Source organism: Notechis scutatus, chromosome 4 (genome assembly GCF_049901735.1).
Source record: "Notechis scutatus isolate UNSWTSFEM ecotype Mainland chromosome 4, rNotScu1.2, whole genome shotgun sequence".
NCBI lineage: Eukaryota > Metazoa > Chordata > Lepidosauria > Squamata > Elapidae > Notechis > Notechis scutatus.
The window spans coordinates 148,011,874-148,036,278 of NC_142012.1; positions in this window are offsets into that span (position 1 = coordinate 148,011,874).

The window sequence follows — 24,405 nt, forward strand, 5'->3', positions numbered from 1 at the left end:
TTCAAGTACCAATTTTTAGAGCTTAATGTAGGAAAATGTACATAAATCTGGCATTTTGGCAATTATTCTGCCACTTTGATGCATAATAACTTCTCAGGCATATTGACCTCTTATAGCTCCCCAGAAGGAATTCAGCCCAAATGGCAGTGGTGTTGGAAAAACATAAGTAGGTCAGCTTAATAGTATAATGTTGCTTAATAAAATAGGCACTTTAGGCAAATATGGGCTTGCATGATATTAATGATATAATCAATTAGCTGAAAAAGAAGCTGTTTTGCTGCTAGATGTTAGATTCTTGTTTTGTCAGTTTTGAGAAAATACAGTACATACTATTAATAGATTCAGAACACTTACAACTTCATGCCAAATGACAAACTGTATTATTATACAAAAGTTTTAAAGAATGGAATATAGATAAATCTACTTCAATTTTCATTGGGACCACAGAATTCAGAGAAGGCAAACATTAAAAAAAAAAAAGAATGGGGGCATTTAAAAGGAATAGGCACATGGAGAAGAATAGTTAACTTTCTAAGAAGCATAGATGGGAATCGAAGGCTAAACTTTTCTGTATAGTGTGGTTTGATGAAAATGAACTTTCATCTAATTGAAGATATATTTTCATTATCTCTTTCGGAATCATGAATTAGATTTTGTTGAAGCATTCAGGGAGTTAAAAATGTCCAAAGTTTATTAATATTCAAACTGAAAAAAGTCAAAAGCAGTTAAAAACTCAACCAGCAGGATACAATCTTATTCTAGATTTCTTGAAAGGAAGTTCTCAAGCTACACTAACTTAGCTGAATTAAATCAACACTGAACAAAGACATTCAAAATACTATAGTATTAAAAACTACTATACTGTAGTAATTTTGAACTATTGTAGATATTTGATTTCAACATGGGACCTCTAAAATTTTCAATCTGATGGAACACATTTACATGTGCTCTTCTTTTACTAAGATATGTTTGGCAAAGAATAGTTTTTGGCACTATTTCTCATATGGACTTAAATCTAATTTCAAACTTTTTCCTTAAGCTGTCAGTTCCAATCTCTTTCAAAGAAGAACTGTCCTTTATCTCACAGCCCAGGGGGCACTAGATAGAGATAGGCAAAAAGAGTAAGAGAAGTCACAGAAAGCAAAAGTGATATAAAAAAGACAGAGAAAAAACAACATTTTAGCCAGATTTTGGTTAAACATGACTACCCATTGTCAGTCTGAGACCCCTGAGGGTTTGCAATTGAAAAGATAAACTACAAAAGTACAACAAGAAAGGAAATATGTTTGCCAATCTGTCCTAGAATAAATACCAGAGATGCATAAATGGAGGCTGAATGACTTAGGTTAACACAAATAAGCAGAAGTTTTCTAGAAATATTTATTGTAATCCAGGAAGCATAGCTGTCATGCTTGACAGTAACAAAACAATCTGAGGCTGAAACAGAACTTAGCCTCTGTCTTAATTTAAATTCTCAAATATATGGGAGAACTTTCATTTAGACCCCACCAAATGATCAAAATCATGCTATATGTTCATTTAAACCATTGCTTCCCAAACCTGGGCAGATATTTCATTACCCTAACTAGGTAATGCCATAATCAAACCTGGGCAAATTACTCAAAATTGAGTAATATTTTTTTTTTTTTGGATAGTAACACAAAAAACTGATTCACAACAGGGGCATTTAAATTGACTTAAAGTGTTTTACCTACATTGTGTAAAAAAGGTTCTCTGATAAAAGGTTTCAGATAATGAAGAAAAAAGTTTGAGAAGCATTGTTTTAAATCATTATGTTTTCATCAGAATGTAGATTTTTTTTTCTGATTTGGCTGATGGTTTTCAAGATCACAGCATCAGTTCCATTTATCATGACTCAGTCTCATGTAATTTTCTTGGTAATACTTTTTCATAAAGGTATTCTTTACTTCTTCAGAAATAAGACTCCCACCTTCATTCTAGTTTATTTCCATGTAAACATGTGGAAGATTGTAGCTTCAAGACAGGAAATTACACAATAAATCTCTCATACAAACATATAAGTGGTTTCTTTTCTGTATGGAAGGTTGGATCAATTGCTTTTTGCTCAGTGCAACCTTTATATCCCTATTCAGCTGTGGGTCCAACTGAGGCTTACCTCAGATGAGAAGGATGTAATAGGATCACAATCTTCTTAAACAGAACTAGAAAATATAAGCAGAATCAGACAGCACTGATTTCATTCAGAAAACACAATTCCTTGCTTTCTAATGACTGGTGTCTACCAAACTCTGTTCTAATCAATGTACAAATAAATTATGAATTTTTGACTCTGTATACAAAAGGAATGCACAGTCCTTAACTGAGGATCAGGGGAAATCGGCTTGTTAATTTATCTTTCTTTTCTTCTTATTGTTGTTTTCAGTTTCCCTTTACCCCCAACTGGCTGCAGAAAATCATACTTCCAGGAGCAGAAGAAGATAAATCTTCCATTTATAAAATAACTTCAAATGAGAATGCCCAGATGAAGCCCTGAGGGAGAAAAAAAAGAAGAGAAATAGAAACTAATCAAGTCAGTAAGTTTATTGATTTCAGCTGATTTTTCTGGGGCAGGGTTTTGCTCCAAGACTGGCACTTTGAAAAATGTGGCACTGCTTGGAAATTTATGACATTTGGTAAGTAGACACCTTTAGATATAAACATATAAAAAGTATAAAAGAGGACCAACTTAAGAAACAATTCAAATAATTATTTCCAAAAACAAATGAAAGAAGAAAGAAAGAAAGAAAGAAAGAAAGAAAGAAAGAAAGAAAGAAAGAAAGAAAGAAAGAAAGAAAGAAAGAAAGAAGAAATATATCTAGCATGGAAACCCCCAAAATTCTACCTTTAGTCAGAAGTGTGTTAAAACCTCATTTACTTTGTATCAGCCCGTTGCTCACTACAGCTTTTGTCTCCTCCTGCTATGCAACACTTGAGGATGCGATGGCTCAGCAGGTAAAGATGCTGAGCTTGTCAGGTTTGAGACCTGAGCTCTATGCAATGGGTGAGTGCTCATTCTTTGCCCTACTCCTAACCACTGAGCAGTTCAAAAGCATGAACATGCAAGTAGATTAATAGGTACCACTTTGGTGGGACAGTAACAGTATTCCGTGCACCTTTGGTGTATAGCCATACTGGACACATGATTACAGAAAATGTCTTTGGACAATGCTGGCTCTCTTGGCCAAGAAATGGAGATGAGTATCACACCCTAGAGTCAGACACAACTGGACAGGGACACCTTTACCTTTTCTATGTAATGGAAAAATGTGGATGACCTTCAAGCTTATCTTCCCTACAGAGATGCTCTTCTATTCAGGCTGCTAAACTTCCCTCTCATTTCACCTTCAAATTTCTGGATTTTAAAGAAAAATGCAGAAGGATTCATACCACAGAGACAACTTTCTTTTCCTTGTCATAGTGAATTCCCTTGTCTTTAAAAGCCAGATATTATTGTGTGTTTTTCCTTTTCACATTGCAACATACAAAACACCTCTTATGACATATCCTTTAACTGAAAATGGGCTCCTGTACATGAAAAATATATTATCTGGCTGTTTATCAGTCAAAGAATTGTTTGTTTGTTTATTTATTGTTTGTGTATTACTACGCAAAAGTGCATTGTGTAGTTAATTCACTTTTAATTGAATTAAAGCAACTTGTGAAAATTTGCAGATCCCTGATCCTCATATCTCATATTTAATCTGATTCTGTAGGTTCATTAATAGTCTGAAAAGCACAATCTTTACACAGATTTATGAATGTAACATTACATTAAGCCAATTGCTGGAGATGATTTATTTCTTGCTTTTCTATATTTTAAGAACTCATTCTTTTGTGGAATTGTAAAAAAATGTGTATTAGTTCTTGGGTTGCTAGTGTTGATTTTTTTTAAAGGGGGAGAGAATCTTCTATAAACCTCTGTATATGACCAAAATGATGAATATTGAGTTGACTTAGAGAAAATAAAGAATACCAAACTTTTCAAGAAGAAATATTTTTGCATTCTGGGAAAATAGACAGCATGAGAAAGAAAGTATAATAATTCTACCTTGACTGTGTTAGGTTTAAACTGAAGCAGAAGGAAGCTATGACAGCCTTTTGAGGTTGTTACAATATTCAAACTTATTGTGTATTCCGAGATTCTGTTTCTTGACTTTGCCTATCTCAAAGTTATATTTTTATTTCTCTTTCTTTCTACTTTTTTATTCTTGAATTTTTTCTGTGTTTTTTTTCTCCATATCTTAATCTTGATTTCTACATTTCTTCTTTGGTTTTCTCTATTCCTATTTGTGCCTCTGTTAGCTTCTTAGATTATCATGACTCATCCTTCACTGTGAGTCATCAACCATCTTCTTTCTTCATAACATTCTGCTCTTCTAATTGGTTGTAGGAATTCCAGACTTTCTTTATGATAAGTGAGAGGCATCAGGGTCTGACCAGCTGTCCAAGGAAGGGAGAGGAAGAAACACACAGAGAAGACGGTATTTCACTACTTCTTGTTTCTTTTGCACATATAATACTACTTGTTTTATCCATCTCATATTTCAGAACTAAAGGGAAAGCTAAAACTTGTTATACTTTACAATGCATTGACATTTTTTCAAGTAAAGAAAAAAGAAATTAGAATTGTTAGTCAATGCATTACCTCAGAACAAATCTATTCAAGTGAAGAGCTATGTGTGCAAGCTACTCCAGTTAATGAAGTGTGCTGTGATAATTAATTTGTCAAGCTCATGTTATTATTCTAAACACATCCCGCACAAAACAATGCTGCAAAAGTAGTAGTTACAAGGTGGCTCAACTCACCAAACCATAAGAAGCAGCCATTAAGTCTCTCATAGCATCTTTATTATTAATCATACTTAAGGCTGGCTCATAAATTCACCCAAGAAAGATGGGAAATAATTCCATGTGACTTCATCCAGTCTGATTTAATGTAATAATTCATTTAAAAGAAGCTCAAAGCTATTCTACATGAAAAGGTGCATTTAATTTGATCTTAAGAATTTGGCATTCAGCCCAACAGCAACAGCTATTGTGGCCAATTGAATGATAAGAGCAGAAAAGCTGACTTTAGAACATGTAGCTCCTTGTTCTAAGAGTACTCCATCATTTTGATTTCATATTCTATAGTGTTTTTTGAGGTTTTGGTTTAGGAAAAGTTTCAAGGGAAAATAGTTAGAAAGCTCATTAGTATATTAATAAAAAGGGAAAGATAGTGGCATGCTTTGAATGCACTAGGAGGATCTAGGGAAAAAACACAATTTTTTGGACCATAAATAGACTTCAACCAAGAATTTTTACTGTTACTTCAGCTGCTAAATGAGAAAGTAGCCTCTCATTTGAGAATAGGATATTTCTGTTATTCCTAAATTACAGCTTAGTTCTTGATAATACATGAGAGATTATTTGATTGTGAATGAATAGGGAAACCAGATATTATTGACAGTTTTGCAGCGATAATTCAGCACCAAAAAATTAAACACAGATGGCTGATGCTTCATTTAACATCTTTATAAACACAAGTAGATTTTACAAACCAGTTGTAGATTTCTCCCACATGAAGAAAACTCAAACAGAAACATATTGCAAGTTCAGAGCAGAGCTCCAGTCTTCAGCAAGCAAGCAAGCAAGCTCCAGTCTTCAGCAAGCAAGCAATAGACAGACTCAGAGCTTAACATAGCTGCAGAGTTGCAGAGCTTAACATAGAGCAACGCCTAGGCTACTTCTAGTTTCAGTTTCTAAACTATCCTCATTGGCTGATTTAGTTACTATGCCTATTCATTCATGGCTGACTTTGTTACCAAGCTCTATTCCAGTTCATGAATATACTGACAGATATACATGTCTAAATTCCGAAGTATGAGTAAATCTTTATTTAGAGTATGTGTTCTAACAGCGTTGTTCACCAGTATATTTAATACAATGCAATACAGCTTTTGGAGGATAATGTTAGAAAGGGATGGAACTGATCAGTCAGAATCTTATCTCTTTAATTAGGAACCTATCAGTGGGTCAAAATTGAAGGTTCATTTCTAGAATGGTATCCAGGGATTCAGAACAAGGATCTTACTAATATACCTTTATCCTGCACAACATTCTCAAATTAGAAAGGCAGTTGTGATGTTTTGATGTTGGATGATGCTGGAAGAGTTCAATACAGAAGCTAAGTTTTCATTGCTTTGGAGTTTATGGTTACCTTGACTGCCATCGAGATTTCAGTATGCAAACCAGGCTTCATGATGTTGTAGATGCCATGTTTGAATTGCTTTTAGATGCAGATAATACTTTAAGTGATTCTGTCTTTGGGTTTTATCAGTTTTTATCATAATTAAATAATCCATAAACAAGATTGATCAGACTATCCCAAGTAAAAGACTACTAGGTATTATTTTTGATTCCCCTCCAGAGACATATGGAATTTAATGAATTTCAGAATATCTTGGAAGATTTCCTGATCTATATTTTTATCATGTCCATGGTTTCTCTTTTGAATGGCATATTGAAAATGGCAATTGCCTCAATCATTTGAACCTTCTCTTCAGAGCTGTGGAACCAAGTCAAGTCCCTATTTTAATGAAGCATCCATGGCTCCTAAATACTCAGCTAAAGTGTTTAAAACAACATGAAAGCTACATAAGTCCCATCTGCTTTCTGGGAAATTAAAGTCTGCCATAGACAGATACCATGGATCAAAATTACCCAGACTGACTCTATGCTACAGGACAGGGGTGTCAACTCACGTCTTCATGGTGGTGTCACATGACATATCAAGACTTTTCCCCCTTCACTAAACTAGGCTTGGCCAGTGTGTGACACATCTGATCCGCGGCCCATGAGTTTGACAGCCTATGTAGGAGAAGAAATATTTTGGATGTTATGTGATCTAACCTGACTACTTCTCACTGATGTTAATTAAAGCTAAGTAGGAGACTTTGAAAAATGGAACTTCATGGTGACTGATGCACACTTCTTTTCAGAATCTTTGAAATAGGCACTAGTTCTTGTCCATTCTTAAAGAAACCCTAAAATTATGGGTGACTTGTATTATTTTTCACTATTTCATTGTTATTAGTTATGCAGATGAAACCTGGAATTTATCAACCATACTTTTGCTGTTTTTTAAGACAATAAAATACAGAAAAGTTGTGATTACATTTGGTCTGTGTGCATTAGGTCTACTTATTGCATTGCACTGAATTCTTTATTGTCATTGTATGTATATACACAGTATACACACAACAAAATTCACAACTTTAATTGCATTTAATTGTTTCACAGATCAAAAGAAAGATAGACAGATATGTATGTATGTGTATGTGTGAAATTAAGACTCCAATTGAACAGAAATGTTTTGGTAAAATATATTTTCATGCAATATATTTTTTCTGTGCTGGTTTGTCAGTAGATGGCACACTAGCTGTACAAATTCTAAGAAACTCTGTAGATTAAGCCTGTCCTGAATTATGTCCCTTAGAAAAATACAAAATTCTGAAGACTATTATTTTATAGATACATGGCAATCATAACAACAAATCAAGCTTATAACTTATAATTTCTAACCAAATAGATTTTGAGAAATATTGTATAACCAGGGAGAGCAGAATGACTAAATCCAATGTTTAAACAGTATTTTCATATATATTTTCTTTGCACACTTTCTTTAACCAAATGTATACTGATTTAGATTAGATTTATCATGGAAACTGTACCTAGAAATAAAAATACTAAGAAAAATATCAATACATATAATTTCCTCATTTTCAAAAAGACTGAAGAGAAACATCTCTTGGATTATTATTATTTATAATCTGATTTTTATGTATACATTAACAAGTAATCCTAAATTTGACATCTCATAAGTGAGTCCCATTTAATTTTATGGATTTTGTTTTCTAAAAGTGGGTAAATGTATAGATTAAAATAGGGGAAAATATTTTAGGAACAGGATTGGCAAAATGAAACATTCTTTATTGGAAAAAGGAGATTTGGGAACGTTTAAAAAAAACTTACATGCCAGTCTTTTCTTATATCAATTCCATGACAGCACGGCAAACATTTCTGTTCAGATAAGATAGAGAAAGGCGACAAAACCTATTATAAAATTAAATGTTGCTGCCTTTGTACACTGAGTGAGAAACCCCTGGCAAATCATTGATTAAAAGATAAATTTGAGAGTCACTCAGTTCCTTTCTCTTTTTCACTGTTCCCATTTTCTGTATCTGCAAAGTCAAAAACCAAACATTCTTATTTTACAGCTCAATTGATATGTTAATTCACTATATTGAATTCTTGTTTGAGTAGCCATGGTCCATTTGATTATCACAATTGAATGAGTTCACACAACATGCTAAGCTATAAACATGTTTGAAAACTTTAATGATTTGTTTTATGTAACACAATAAACTATAAACAAGCAAGTCATATTTTGCTTATTATGTAGGAACCCAACCGTTACTTTTTTTTCTTTCAACATTTAAAAAGTCTTAATGTCTCAGGTTTAGTTTCCATTAAATGAAACTTATAAAGCAAATCTTTAATCTCCTTCACTCTCTTTCCCTTCTTGTAATGATTGAACTGAGTAGCAAATCCCAACTTAAATACATTTTTCACTGACTTATTGCTGGAATCTCTTTAAAGCTCATCCATGATCAGTTATGCTACTAGTATAAGTTATGCTACTAGTATGAATTTAAGTATTAAATTCATCAAGCATGTTTTGTTTGTAATTAAAAGAGCTTGGAGGGTTCTGCCTGAATAGAATGATAAAGGTATGCTCTATAGAAGTGTTAAGTGTTGCAAAATAAATTATAATAAATGAAAGGAGGACTGTGATGACTTGTGGTTTTCATTTCACATTTGTCAATGTGGAAAGTTCTTTCCTGATGCATATGAACAATTTTATTTTTTTTAAAATCCCCTTTAGCACATGTTTTTTTCTGTTTCTTATTGTGCTTAACTATAGTTTAGTTTGGTTGAAAATAATTAAATCAAATAGACACATAGTATAAAGTGGAAAGCTGATATGAAGAAATATATGATTCAGAATATGTTAATTAGTTAATTCTTGCATTTATTCAGCTGATCGTAAGAAAGCTAACAAAATTACATTTAAAAAAAACCAAGCAAATCTGTGATGTTTACAGGACAACATAGAAATATTTAGAGTAATATAATAGTAACAGCACTTAGTAATAGCACTTAGACTTATTTGATTTCATAGTGTTTTACAGTACTAAGTGGTTTTACAGAATCAGCAATATGAGTGCTCATTTTACTGATGTCAGAAGGATGAAAGGCTGAGTCAACCTTGAGCTGGTCAGGATTGAACTATGGGCAGAGTCAGCCTGCCATACTGCATTCTAAGAACAATTAAAAACAGATAACCACTAATAATGATGTTATGTGCATGCACTTATTTCCCAGTTGCACGGGACTGAGAAATTCAAATTCACCTTTCTTAGAAGTTGAAATTCATGACATTTATGAAATTTGAGATGTAAATTTCAGAGCTGGCTATAATATGAGGTTTCAGAGGCAATACAGCTGGAAGGAGAAAACAAGTCATGTCACTACTGTAGTACTTTTACAGACTAATTAAAGGCAATCTAAAAATTCAGCAAATTAAAAAAGTAGCTATTCTATAGCACTAAATAATCTGCTATGTTTATTATTCAAATATTACAATGTATGATATACATGTTGTTCATAATGCCTCCCATTCAAATACCCTGATTTCTTTAGTTTTCAGTTTTGCAGTTAATTCCAATATGAAATATTGTGTCTACATTATTTTATTTTATTTTTGTCATTGATGATTTGTATTATGTTATCCCAGAATATTGTTGTGGTTTTGTAATTTCTTATTGATAGTAATGCATTTTTAGTACTTTATTATTAATCATTACAATTCATACTGCAGTCTATTATCATGTAGGCACTTAAAATGAGTAACTGGTGATTATAGCAATATCATGCAATATGTAGTTCCCCCATGTTGGAAATATTTCTTAAATGCCTAACATTTACTCTAGTTAGAAATATTTCTTAAATGTCCTAACAATAATGCAAAGTTATATATATTGTATTGGATTGGTACTCTTCTTTCTTAACTCCATTCAGCAGTTATTTCAAAAGGAGGACCTCCAGAGAATAGAAGTTAGATCACCTTATCATAAACAAATAGTGGAGACCTTAGAAGCCACAAAAAAAAAATCAATTACATTTTTCAGATTTCATCACCAAAAGCCTTTGAGACCACAATGGCTTCAAGACTTTGAAATGCTCAATTATACTTTTGGAAAAATAGTGCAGTGATATAAGAAGGACAAAGAAACCCAGAGTTGACTTAAGACCTGTTTTCATAAGACCTGGAAGGCCAAATAATAATAATAATGAAGTCCTGAATTTATTACAGATGGTTGGTTATAAAGCTGTCCTATTAAATAGAATAAAATGCTTCTGCTTTGTTTTTAGTGTTTGTTTTTTTATTTTGCATAGATAATGGGAGGATCTCAAAACTCTTTAAGTTCATGTTGAAGATTGCTTTTTAAGAAAATATTTTAAAAAATATTTTGAAATGGACATAAGGAATCTCCAGCAAGCTGAATGACCCAAGCAATATTGTATTGTTCATACAATTTTAGGTGTATGAAAATGACAGTGATATTTGTTTATTTATTTATTAAAGTTTATTAGCTTTCTAATTTCAATGAACTTCTTTTTCAATTGTTTAATGAAATGGATACACATTTAAGAAAAATGAATAAAAATGAAGTCATGTGCCATGAAGTACCATTATGACAATGATAAGGCTGAATATGTAGATAGTTTTATTAGAGAAATTTAACATGTAACATTTGGATGCAAATTGTCTACAGAATGGCTGTGAAAATTGCTTCAGGCATGCATAAAAACTACATTTGCATATGAAGACTGGAAGAATATTTTTACTCCTCTTCTATAGAAAGGGAAACATAGCAGGAGTGAAAAGTAAAGCTAAGTTGGGATTGTGTTTGACATACTTATGTACATGATACTTATGTACATCAAAAGTAAAGCTAAGTTGGGATTGTGTTTGACATACTTATGTACATCATTCCTTCCTAATGTAAAGAAAATGAAAGGATGAGCTAAAAATGTGAAACCCAACCAACCAAATATAAATAGGGATAAGTTTTAACACATTTTGGTTAGTATGCTACAAGCACAAGCAAATTTCAACTTTAGTCCAAGCATGTACTTATTATACTGTGTAATCTAGAAACTCTCATTTAAAGTCTATGTTGTGGGCCAAAATACTTTTGATGATATTCTCACCACATGGGAGCTATATGCAATGCATTAACACATTCAGGATAGAGAAGAAATTTTGGCTGAAAGGTAAAAATAATTTACCTCATTTATCTTGGAATTGGAAATATAAAGAAGTTTCATTGGAAGTTCAAGATACTTTGGAGAGAGAGAAAGTCACAGAGAGAGACAGAGACAGAGACAGAGAGAGAGAGAGAGAGAGAGAGACAAAAAGACAGACAGAGAAAGAAAGAGAGAGAGAGAGAGAGAGAGAGAGAGAGAGAGAGAGAGAAGGAATGAAACAAATACACACCTGCATACATATTCCAACATGCAAACAACCTGAAATAAAATAAGAATGATATCCTCTTGCTTATAAATTCTCAATTCACAAATTTTCTGTAAAAATTCATACATTGAGATGCACTAAAACTTGACTTTCTTAGGTTCAATTATCTTGTATGTGCATATCCTGTGCAACAGAGCTTTCAAGGACATTATTTTTAGTTGACAATAAGTAGAATCAATATTCTGTATGTGATGCATGTATGTGAACCACCTTAGATGGCTCATTCACACATGCATTACGTCATCATTTGATTCTAAGTAGCTGAGAAAAGTAAAAAAAAGCTGCAAGATACTGCTATTTCATATGATGAACACCAATTGCAGTAATGCTATTGCTACTTTAATGCATTCTTCTTAAATTGTTGTCTTATTATTGAAAAGAGTTTGCACTGCTTTTTAATTACTACAAATAAACAAACCAAACTAAATTCGATGCTAAAGACAATATAATGCTTATATGTGAACTGGCTTAATTTCATAAGTTATTTCCCTGTTTTCCTTCAGAGCATAACCTCTACAACTTCACAAGGAGATATGGAAATAAATCTTTAGACCACAGAATACAATAAAGAATCTTTTATTTTGCTTTCTCATTTAACATCTTATGCATTGCCTTAATGTTAACTATGTTTCCTGCTATGATCTAAGACTTTTTTCATTGTTTCTGCCAGTGTTCTACAAAATCACTATATTTTTATGTTAGCAAATAAATCAGGGGCCCAAAGCAGATTGCTTTGGTTATTGATAGTAAAGACAAGAAAGAAAGAAGGAAAGTTGCTCCCCCCTTTAAGGGTTGCGAATAAGACAGCACTTGTAAAGTGTAAATTACAGGTTTTACACTAACCTTGGACTATTTCTAGATGAAAGTTTTATTAGGTAATTACTCAGCTTCAAAGTTGAATCACAACATTACAAGCTTCTGTTTATGGATCCCAAGTGTTTTGCGAATATTCTTCTTCTTTTTTCTGATTCTAAAATATGTTAGAGAGGAATAGATTAATCTCATAAAATCTTTTGATTGGTTCTAAAAATAAAGAAGAATGGCTGGCAAAAGTTACAAAATAATGGATATCTGCTAATTTTTGCTTTTATAGTACCTAGGTTCATGTTGACTGATCACATGTCATTAAGTTGGTGTCTACTCTTTGCTATTACACAGAGAGATTTTGCCAAGGATAAATCAATTTTACTTCTCATGAACTGACAAACAAAGCTTAGAACAGGACCTTAGAACTTAGAATGATGAGCCTTGAAAATGTCTACCAAATTTGTGTTTTGAAAAATGGGTGGTGCAAAAGAAACATAGCCAAAGAAACTGGAACTCAAAGGAACAAAGTTTGGGCCAAAGTTGCTAAGTATTTCACATATCTTTCTTTGGCTACAAGATAAAATGAGATTCATTTTCATGATTTCCTCAGCACTGATGTTTTTGGTTTATTTTTCCAAGATAATGTTTCATAATTGATATACAGCATTTCTGCACTTCTCTTAGTAAAATATGAGCTGAAAAATGTGCAGAAATATTACAGGTTTTATTTGTTTTCCATGATTTTTTTTTGTTTCCCAGATTCTTACTCTTTCTGTCAGTTTCAAGGAAAATCATCATGAAAGGAATGTTTTGAAAGGACTATCCAATAGAAGTGTAATGAATATTGCTTTAATCAATATTGCTTTAAACAAAAACTAATCATACCATAAATTCACTGGATAAGCTATTACCAGACATTAACTATTTTCAACAAAAAAGGGCCATGAAAACAATATTCATTATACTTCTATTGGATAATCCAAGTATTTCCAGGAATTACTGTAAATAAGGGCAATAAGATTCCATCTGTTATTATATTCCAGACACATTATTTGTTTGGAAAGGTGTATTTATTACTACCTCTAATGATCCACAAGCATCCTGTTTTATTTGTTTATATTTATGTAATTAATTGTTTTTATGCCACTCATTTACCCCATAAGGCAACTCTTTTCTCTTCCTTTCTCTCCCAACACTGAGAATTCACAGAGTTTGTAAATATGTTGCATTCAGAAACCTTCAAACATATGATGCTGAAGCAGAGGGTCACCATACTGATTTCAGCATCCTACACTTGGTATTTAGTATTACTACTTCTCAATGTTGACAATAGCAATTTTTTTCTTCCTCTATTAAATTTCATGACACTGCTGGCTTTCCTTAAGAGACTGCTTCATTGCTTACTGTTGAGAATGAACAATGCACAGTATTCATAATGCAGGGCATTGATATGAGTGGTGTAGTGCAGTATTAGATATTTTGCTTTGCTTATAAACAGACTTGTAGGAAATAGGAGAATTATTAGAGGTGGTATTCAGCAGGTTCTGATCAGTTCTGGAGAACCAGTAGCAGAAATTTTGAGTTGTTTGGAAAACTGACAAATACCACCTCTGACTGCCCCCCCATCTATTTTCTGCCTCCCAAGTCCCAGCTTATCGGCTGGGTCTTCTTTTGTTGCCCTGCACAGGAGAACGGAGCTGGAAAGCAGGTTAGTGGGGTGGGAAGGGAAGGGGATTTGGGGTGGGAATGGAGATTTTGCTGTATCTTTCCCCTGGAGTGGGGTGGGAATGGAGATTTTGCTGTATCCTTCCTCACCACACCCACCAAGCCATGCCCACCAAGCCAAGCCATACTCACCAAGCCATGCCCACAGAACTGGTAGTAAAAAAAATTGAATCCCACCACTGGGCATTATTCCTGAACATGTTACAGAGATGATGCAGTCTACCTTCTTGGTGTACAGCAATGAGACAATTCAACTTATTGAGTCTCTTAGAAACAGAAGAGTACTTTTTTCCAGCAATACCCTTGAAGAATTGTCGAAGCTCAGGATCCTTTTGAACCTTTGTACTATCTATTAAAACATTGCTGAGAAATAATTGTATCTGAGAAGTATTCTGATAAATACTGTTCTTTCCTTTACAGAACTTGGCTTATTATGATGCCTTTGCACTTTCTTTGCTGAGAAAAATCCAGTTGCGATTCAATATTTCATTTTTGGGATGTGGGCGGATGCTGTGAGCTTCACATACCATTCAGAGTGGCAATTGAAACAAGAAAAGTTGCTCATGGTGGGATTGGCACATTTATCATTGCAGCACTGCTGATCTCATGATCAATGCAGAATATTCAGTATGGAAAAAAGTAGGACAGATGCCTCAGTATTGCAAAATGCAGACAAGCCATATTTCAGCAATTAACAAAAGACCTGCAGCTGCAATTTGAAATAGAGGTCAATAATTAGATAGAAATGCTATTCAGCAGTTGCCCACATTTGAGTCAACAAAATTATGTAATCCCCAAATATAGTCTAGATCAAAAGTGGGGAACTACAGCCTTTGTGGACTTCAACTCCAAAATTCCTGAGCCAGCCGTTCTAGTTCAGGAATTCTGGAGGTTGAAGTCTACAGGTTGTAAAAGGGCCCCATCCCTGGTCTTGGTCTTAATCCATTCTTGATCTTAAAAAGATGGCACCATGGGGGGAAATGTGTCTAAGTATGATTCCCTCAGACAAGAGTTAATTGCTAAAAATTAACTTACTATTTATTTATTTCATCTGTGATTCGGTAGCCATATCAGAAATTTGACATTTTCTGAATGGGCGGGGGGGGAACAGAAGCTACAGACTTATGTAATATTTCTGGACACTTTTACAGTACTGTCCCATTCTCCCATGAAGGTTTTGAGTTTCCTTTCCTCATTCAGTCTTGTTTCAACCGTTGAAGGTGGGTGAATGTATACAGTGACTCCATTCCTGTTCTCTTAGTTAGATAATTTCCACAAAGCTAGGATTTCCTGACATTTGTAGAGCCCTGACAACTGGGGGTTAAAATAATTCTGTCCAGTCAACTATATCATTTGGACAAAATTGAAAAGGGTAATGTAGCATTAACAGCCCTCTTCTCTCTGCTTCCAGAAGAGATACAAAGTACTAAAGAGGAACTGAAAAGCAGGGTATCTCTAAATCATTCTTTATCTGTCTTCTTTTCTCTTTTTACCCATAATTCCAGAAGCCATACTGCAAATTGGACAAATCATTGCATTGTGGCAGGATGAATGTATGAATGAATAAGCAAGCAAATGAACTTAAAACTGGGATGGGATGGGAGGATGGCAGGTATTACTAAGTCTGTTGAGTCACTTTATAGTAGTAATTATGCCAAACAACCACTAATCCTTTTGAATTAATTTTTATTTATTTATTTATTTATTTATTTGATTTGCCAATTGTTTACAAGATAATAAGTATAAGTGTATACATAGTTGTGAATACATGAAATGGGTACATATAAGAAAAATAAAAGAATAAGAGAAACAACAGGACAGGGACGGTAGGCACGTTGGTGCGCTTATGCACGCCCCCTACAGACCTCTTAGGAAAGGGGTGAGGTCAATAGTAGACAGTCTAAGGTTAAAGTTTTTGGGGTTTGGGGAAGAAACTACAGAGTCGGGTAGAGTATTCCAGACATTGACCACTCTATTGCTGAAGTCGTATTTCCTGCAATCAAGTTTGGTGCGGTTAACTTTGAGTTTGTATCTATTGTGTGCTCTTGTGTTGTTATGGTTGAAGCTGAAGTATTCATTGACAGGTAGGACATTGCAATGTATGATTTTATATACCATGTTTAAGTCAGACCGAAGACGGCGTAATTCAAGGTTTTCTAGTTCTAGAATTTCAAGTCTGGTGGCATAAGGTATTCTACAACGAGTAGAGGAGTGGAGAACTCTTCTTGTGAAATATTTCTGGACTTTCTCAATTGTGCTAATATCAGATACGTAATGTGGGTTCCAGACTGATGAACTGTATTCGAGTATTGGTCTAGCAAATGTTTTGATTAGGTTAACAACTCTTAATGCCTTTTGGCTATGTAGTTGCAGTGGGCTCTAGCACTTAGATCATTAGAGGTGAGTATTCCAAGGTCCTTTACAGAGCTTGGGTCATCAACAAGATCTTGACTATTCAGCTTGTATTTTATTTTCTGATTTTTTTTGCCAATATGTAAGACAGAGCATTTATTTGTTGAGATTTGAAGTTGCCATTTGTTTGACCATTCTGATACATAGTCAAGATCTTTTTGTAGGGTAGCAGTATTGTCTGTGGTATTGAACAGCTTTACATCATCAGCGAAGAGAACGCAATTGCTCTTAATATGATCACAGAGGTCATTTATGTAGAGTATGAAGAGAGTTGGTCCTAGAACACTGCCTTGGGGGACACCACTATTGACAGGTACTGGATTTGATAGGACACTCCCAATTTTGACCATTTGTTGTCTGTTTGACAGGAATGCTTCTATCCAGTTATTCAGTTGTCCAGAGATACCATAGGATTTTATTTTTAGGAGTAGTTTGTCGTGTACCACTGAATCAAAGGCTTTACAGAAGTCTATGTAGATTGCGTCTATTGCTTTGCCCTGGTCGAGTTGTGTCGCCCATATGTTTTTGCAGTGTAAGAGTTGCAGATTACAGGATAGTTTTTTTCTGAAACCAAATTGTTTATTGGAGAGTAGGTTATTTGTCTCTAAGTGGAGGATGATGGATTGGTTAATAATTGATTCCATGACTTTACAGGTGACGCAGCATAAGGAGATTGGCCTGTAATTTTCAACTAGGCTTGGGTCTCCCTTTTTGAAGATGGGGATGACTGTGGCTTGTGACCATAGGTTAGGCAAGGAGCTGGTCCTGAAAGATTTTTCAAAGATTATGCTTAGAGGTTTGGCTATGGCAGTGGATAGCTTTTTTAAGAAGTAGGCACATATTCCATCCGGTCCAATAGATAGGGATGGTTTTAGATTGTGTAGTGCTTTTTCAACATTGTCTTCTGTGAAATCGATATGTATTAAATCATTGTTGTTATCTGTGGTACGGCTAGGAAATACTGGGCATGATCCATTGCTGTTTACAAATACTGAGCTGAAGAATGTGTTAAAGATGTTGGCTTTAATGGTGTCGTCGTTGCAGTCTTTACCATCAGGTCCTATCATGGGAGGGATGGACCTTGAGTCTTTTAGTTTATTGTTTACAAAATTGTAAAAAGCACGGGTGGAATTGGTGCTTAGAAGGTTTTCCTCTTGTTTAATGTGATCATTGGTGCATTCGGTCTTTATCTGGTGGCATAAATTTTTGTATCGGTTTTTGAAATTGGCAACGTGACCAGATTTGTTTTTCCGCCAGAGTGATCTCTTTTTGGATTGAAGTTTCCTTATTGTTATGGGTAATCTGCTTTTTTGTTTTGTTTTGGGAGTTGTTGTTGGTACATATAGTTTGATGACTCTTTGACTTCAAGTAAAAATATGTTGTAATGGTCTTCAACAGTATTGCATCCAGTGAATAGAGATTGCCAATCAAGGGATGAGAGATCGTTGTCTATAAGATCATAGTTGCCTTTTTTGAAGTTACAATAGGGGATTACATCATTGTGGTGATTTTTGTGTGGACGTATGTTGAGACAAAAGTCAATCATATTGTGGTCACTACTGGAAAAGGGTTCTTTAGTTTGTATTCCGTAAATTAAATTCAAACTATTGCAGAAGATGAGATCGAGGCAGTTGTTTAGTCTAGTGTTGTTGGTTACTAGTTGTTCCAGTCCCAGATTTGTAATAGCATTGTAGAAGGTTGTGTGTATGATTTCAGTTGTACAATCATTTAGGGTCCAGTCAATATGAGGTAGATTGAAATCACCAAGAAAGATAAAAGGGTATGGGCAGGATGCAGCCCATGTTAGTAATGTATTTAGCTTGTTTACATGTTCGATGTCATAATCAGGTGCTCTGTAACATAGTAAGAATCGAATTGTGATATTTAAGGATAGTTCACAGATGATGGTCTCAGGAAGAGCAAGCTCCTGGGTAACTTGGATATTTTTTAGATGTAAGGATTTTTTATAGAAGATAGCAACACCACCTCCTCGACGATTTTCACGATCTGATCGGTAAACATGGTAGTCTCTTACTGTGGTAATGGAGTCGGGGAGAGATGCATTGAGCCATGTTTCACAGACAAAGCCATGTTTCACAGACAACAATTGTTTTGATTCTTAAAAAGGCAGGATTTGGCAGCCTTCTAATCTATTTTGAAGCTCAGTTCTGAATATGTTACTTAACTAGATTTATAAGGCTGCCCAACTTAAAAAAAAATGTGACTCTGGGAGATATACAATAACAAAAACAATAAAGAAAAAATGTACATAGTCCTTGTTTAGTGTCTGCCTTTTTTTGTAGTAACCAATCATATTTATGATAGTGATGAAAAGATAACTTTGTAACCAATTCTCATAAAAATAATTATTTAAATAATATTCTATCAAATTTAGATGTAAAATCTTATTCATCCAAATTTTATTTGTGTGTGAATGGCACGGGAATAAGAAATTACTGATTCCATCTGGATATAGCTAAAATCAATATGAGTTGCTGACTAAAGTTAATAACGACATAATCTCCACAATTTACGATCTATTATACATGTGTTCAAGTCTTTTCTCTGAGTTATGCTGCAAAGCAATTATTCATAAAGCTGTAGAAGAAACAGAAACCAGAAGACCAGAAGGGGAGTTTGTTCTGCTGTGGTGCCTGTCCTTTAGATTCCATCCATCTGGAGATCAGTTTAACCCTGAGTATGTTGACCTTTCACAAGGCCTTGAAGACACATTTCTGTGATCAAGTCTAGAGCCCCAAGTATGTGATGAAGCCCAGTTCTTGATTGTGCTAATGAATGTCTTTGTAATTTCTCGTGGATGTTATGGTATGTATGTTATTGTCAGGCTACAGAACTTTTTCCCATTCACTTAACAAGAATGAACTTCTGAAAACCAAATATATCAAAAGGAATCCTTTATTGAGATGAGACAATTCATGTAGGAGTTCAAAGCAGCATCTGATGTCCCTCAGGTATACAGGGATAGATAAGGGAGATTAGAACCCCTTCCCTTATCTCGATGTGTATTTAGTGAAACAAAAGCCAGTATATTAATCCCCCCCCCGACCCCTTCTGTAGAAATGATCTTTTTCACAGTTTCCCAGGGCATACCTAATTTCCACCCACTCTCTTTTTAGAATGAACTTTTCCAGAGATTCCCAGGACACATCTCACTGTGGAATTTTTTATGATCTTCTCATCTCCTGGCTGTGCCTCTCAGAGGTGATAGGTTCTGGCCATCTGGGTTTTCTCCCTCCATTGTATCATGTGTGGGTTATACAAATTTGATATAAGATTAAATATATTCAAGTTACATCAAGAAAGGATTTCTTTATCAGTCTCCCCCCCCCCTTTTTTTTTTTCTTCTTCCACTGAAGAAATGACATATACACGGATCTAACAGCTATTTTTATATATACATATTATTTGCTTACTTATTTTTAGCATTGTTAGCTGCTCAGGGTCATGTTTTGAGATATCCTCCAACTCAAGCTAAATGTCTATGGAGTCATCCAGGTCATGGTTGCCCGAAAGGTGCTTTTTCAAGAGGCAACTGGAGTTTCTGGAAAGCACCTTTGGGGTGCCAATTCAACCATATTTCACAGCACCACATTGCATAAAGATGCAACTCTGCCATAGGCTAGCTGCGTCTGAGTTGAAGGAACCTTGGTGCTCTCTGAGCTTGCTTGTTTTCTTGAAGATGTTTCATTACCCAAATTAGGTAACCCCATCAGTGCTAGAATGAATGAAACCTTTCAACCCTAATTTCAATCCTGAGCTACAAATATTCTTCTTTATTGGTGGATCTGAGCTGTCAAGCTGTTCAAGGTACCTCTGGAATTATAAGTTTGCCATCTGTTCACTTAAACACTCACCAAGAATTTATGAATTCTTTATAAAATTCATGAAAAAGAATTCATGTACTTTAATAAGAATCAATATTGATTAAACCCATATACACTTTATTTAAATCTGTAATGTACCAATTGATGTCTTGATAGGATCAGCCATTACTGATCTCTGTTAAAATATTCAGTGCCTAAAACAAATGAGATCTGTTTGCTACTGTGTGTTGTGTACTTATATCTGCAATGGTGCTATGACTGCAAGATCTTATATCAAAGGAAGAAGTTGATATTAACTATTATATTTTCCATCAGGCTGAAGCCAATCTGCTTAATCAAATATTGATGAGCATAACCAATATGGTGAGATATATAATTTGAAGCTATCTTTCATTGGTTTTACTATAATTAAAGAATCTGTAAATCAGTAAGATGTTACTTTTTTAATTTTAATATTATTGCCGACCCTCTCCCCAGAATATCTTTATGTATAGTGCCAAACAAACAAAATAAATGCAGGACTGCTTGGAACACACCATGGCATTGATTTGCACAGCCACAGTTAAAAGCAATTTAAAATCCTACAGCTCAGAATTATACAAGAAAGGGGAGGGGGAAAGAAAACAATTATAACCAGCAATTCCTGTTTTCATTTTGCAGAGACCAACAGATCTATTTTAGTTTGCTAAGTATGTTTAAAAACAGCTTCTTGAGAATAGAAAATGTCATTGTGTTAATCCATTCTCACGGCAAGAACAAAAAATGGCACATCAATTATTTGTCCTGACAAACTAACGAGAATAGGGAAAGGTACAATCTCATTACCACCTTAATCTTCTGGCAGTTGCTGGATGCACTACAAGTGATTCTATCAAACTTGAAACAAAGGGATTATTTCAGGGCCAATTATGCAAACCCAAAGACTCTCTGCATTTGAAGTGGGTTGATCTGAAAAGCCCATGGCACTGACAGAAGTTGAAGGCAGACAAAATTATGTTGGCAGCCAGTAATTTGTTTCCTTAATAAGATTATTTTTCATGCAAGTATGAATATACTTCCACTGCTTCCCGTTTATAGGCCATTGAAACTGCCATGCTGGATTTGCCTTACTCTTTCTGCTTTTGTTTTTATTTTGATGCTTAAACAAATGTTTAAACTTTGTTAGGACTTCCGTGAGTTCATATTAATAACTCGTTCCTACTGATGCTCCTTAACCCGTTAATAGTGGCATACACTACATGTAGTGACTACATGTACTTCCTAGAACCCTGGATTATCAACCCTGAATGAATAACATCTGCAAATGGATATTTTTATTTTTTGCTGTTGTGAATAGTAGAAGACATATTTCTGTTGTCACCTTAAAGGGCCACAAGTAGGAAATTATTTGAATGAAGTGAGTCATAAAAGGCTTTTCAAAATTTTATAACAACATTGTGGGTAGGCAAATTGAATGGATTGTACTTCTCAGGGACAGAGTAGTTCTTCAAATGTTTGTTAAAGAGCAGGGTCCCTTTTAGGAATGACAGGAGTTAATAGAATTGAAGAAGCCACAGAAACTGCACACCATGGAAGAGATGACTGAAGAATAAAAGACAGCATATTAATACCTCATAATGAAATAAGTGCAGGAACATATTCTGCCAATATAGATAACTCCCAAATTCTTTTTTTCTTAGCTTGTAAAATAATTTCTAAAACAAATTCACTTTCATCAAATGAGAATGTGAACAGATAGAAAAAAATGCATGAAAAATTCTCTACCTAATTTGATTGTGGCCAGGAAATGAGAGAGACAAATTTCAATGTTATAGCTGATTATTAAATAGTAGTCTTAGAAGCGCTGTAGCTTAAGAAAAAAAAGATTGCTTTATGAACAAATGTATGTTGCTTGCCTGCTTCCTCCAACTTATATATTTATGCCAGGTGGGAACAACCTGCCAAGGACTAAATTTTAGTAATCAAAAGTATCCCAGCTCCCTTTCCATAAGCATAAATTTTTTTGAAGATGGGCTTCTTGTAGAAGAGGGTTGGGGAAGGTCAGAAAAAAAGAAAGAAAATATATGGACTACATGTTCCAAAAGTTTTTTCATCATTCTAAGCCTCCTGGTTTATCTATAATAATTGAATCAAGTTATTCTCTAGAGCAGGGGTGTTAAATTCAAGGCCTATGGGGCAGATCCTGTCCATGGGATGCTTAGATCTGACTCACAGGGCCACCCTGGAAACAGCAAAGGACTGGCCCGTGGTGCCTCTGCCAGCAAAAATGGAGCTGGGGAGGACTGCAGGCTGTTCTCCAGAGCTTCGTTTTTACTGGCAGAGGGTTTCAGGAGGCCATCACAGCTGAAGACAACTCAGGAGCCCATTTTCACTGGCTGAACATTTGGGCCACCACAGGCACTCCTGACATGAGTGACGTCAAGCTGGCCATACCCACGCTGGCCATGCCCCACCCTGCCCACCCAAGGTCAAACAAAACCTTGATGTGGGCCTCAATAAAATCGAGTTTGACACCCCTGTTCTAGAGAGCCCTCATTTGTAAGAGTGTCTAAGGTCTCATTAATTTTTTATCAAACGATTATCTAGAGAACTCACCTTATGGTCAGAGAAGCAATCAAACCACCTTCTGCAGAGATAAAACATCAAGGTAAGTTTAGATAGTGAGTGATAAAACCAGAACTTCATGCTCTGACAACCATGCTCTCTACAAGCATAATAAAGGGACTTTCTTTTAGATTAAAAAAAACACCGGACTTCAAGTTTGTCGGCTTCGCTAGTGGCAGGGATTTGCGATTCTGCACGATCCCTGCGGCGCTAGCCGTTTTGGTGCCTCCGATCCGGACGGGTTTGGAGGCTAAGGCTGCCCTGCAGGGGCGGCTGAAGATAGGGGGATCCGGAGAGGGGTTTGGGGGTGTTGCAGACCCCCTCCCTGGCCGGCAAAACCCCCTTTTCTCAAGACGGTGCAGCGGCGGTCCGTAATGGCCGCCACAAAGAAGCCGGCAGCTGGGTAAGAATGTGCAGGAGGAAGAGGAGAAAGTTTTTGAAGTGAAAGTTTTTCTTGGCTGACCCAGGACTTTAAGATACATTTAACATCCTGAAAACGATGGCTTTTTGAATGATACTTTCCAGAAGAGAATTATAAGTGGCAATTTTGAGGTGCTGAAAAGGAAAGTTTACTCTCCTTCCCTATGGAATCAACAAATGGATATTGAGAAACCTGTCTTTTTATAGAAGGTAAAAACTTGCTTTTTGTGATAAGTGGGAAGGGAGAGGACAATGTATATATATATATATGTTTTCTTAAGTTTTTGCGGGTACTTACATGTATGGTGTTCGGCTTGGTTCGGTATTTTCCCACGTCATTGTAGTTCTTTTAAAGTTGTAGCAACGTTTCAGCAGAATCTCATCTGCCATCATCAGGCTCTGTATTGTGTCCGTCTGTGGGTCAGACTTTTACAGTGGTTTCAGATTTAAATTTGGGGCAGCCTATTGCTGTGCCAGAATGGTTTTTTCTTCATCCTGATTGGTTGGGAGTCTTGGTCTGTGTTTATTGGTCTCGGAGTTTGCTGTGTTCTGCTTAATGGGTGTCTCTGATATCTTCTGTCTGTTTTTTGGCTCTTTTGTATCTTGATTGGCTGGCAGCATTGTGTTACTTTAATGGAGGTCTTTAGTGCAGCTTGGCTTCGGGTAAATGGACGGCTATCATTAGTTAGGAAGCTGGGTTTCATCTGGGTGCCTGGTTGGGGTGTGTTTGAGCTGGAGGTATCAGGGGATCTGTTTGTGCCCAGGTGTTTGCCTGGCTTGTGGTGTGGAGATTTTTTTGTTTGTGAGTGCAGGCTTCCAAATGATTGACAGCCTGGTGGAATCATCTCTTCTGTTCATGCTTTCTGGTCTTTTTTCAATCTCTATGGCTTCTCTGATGACTCTGTGGCTAGGGTTTTCCATAGTGGCCAG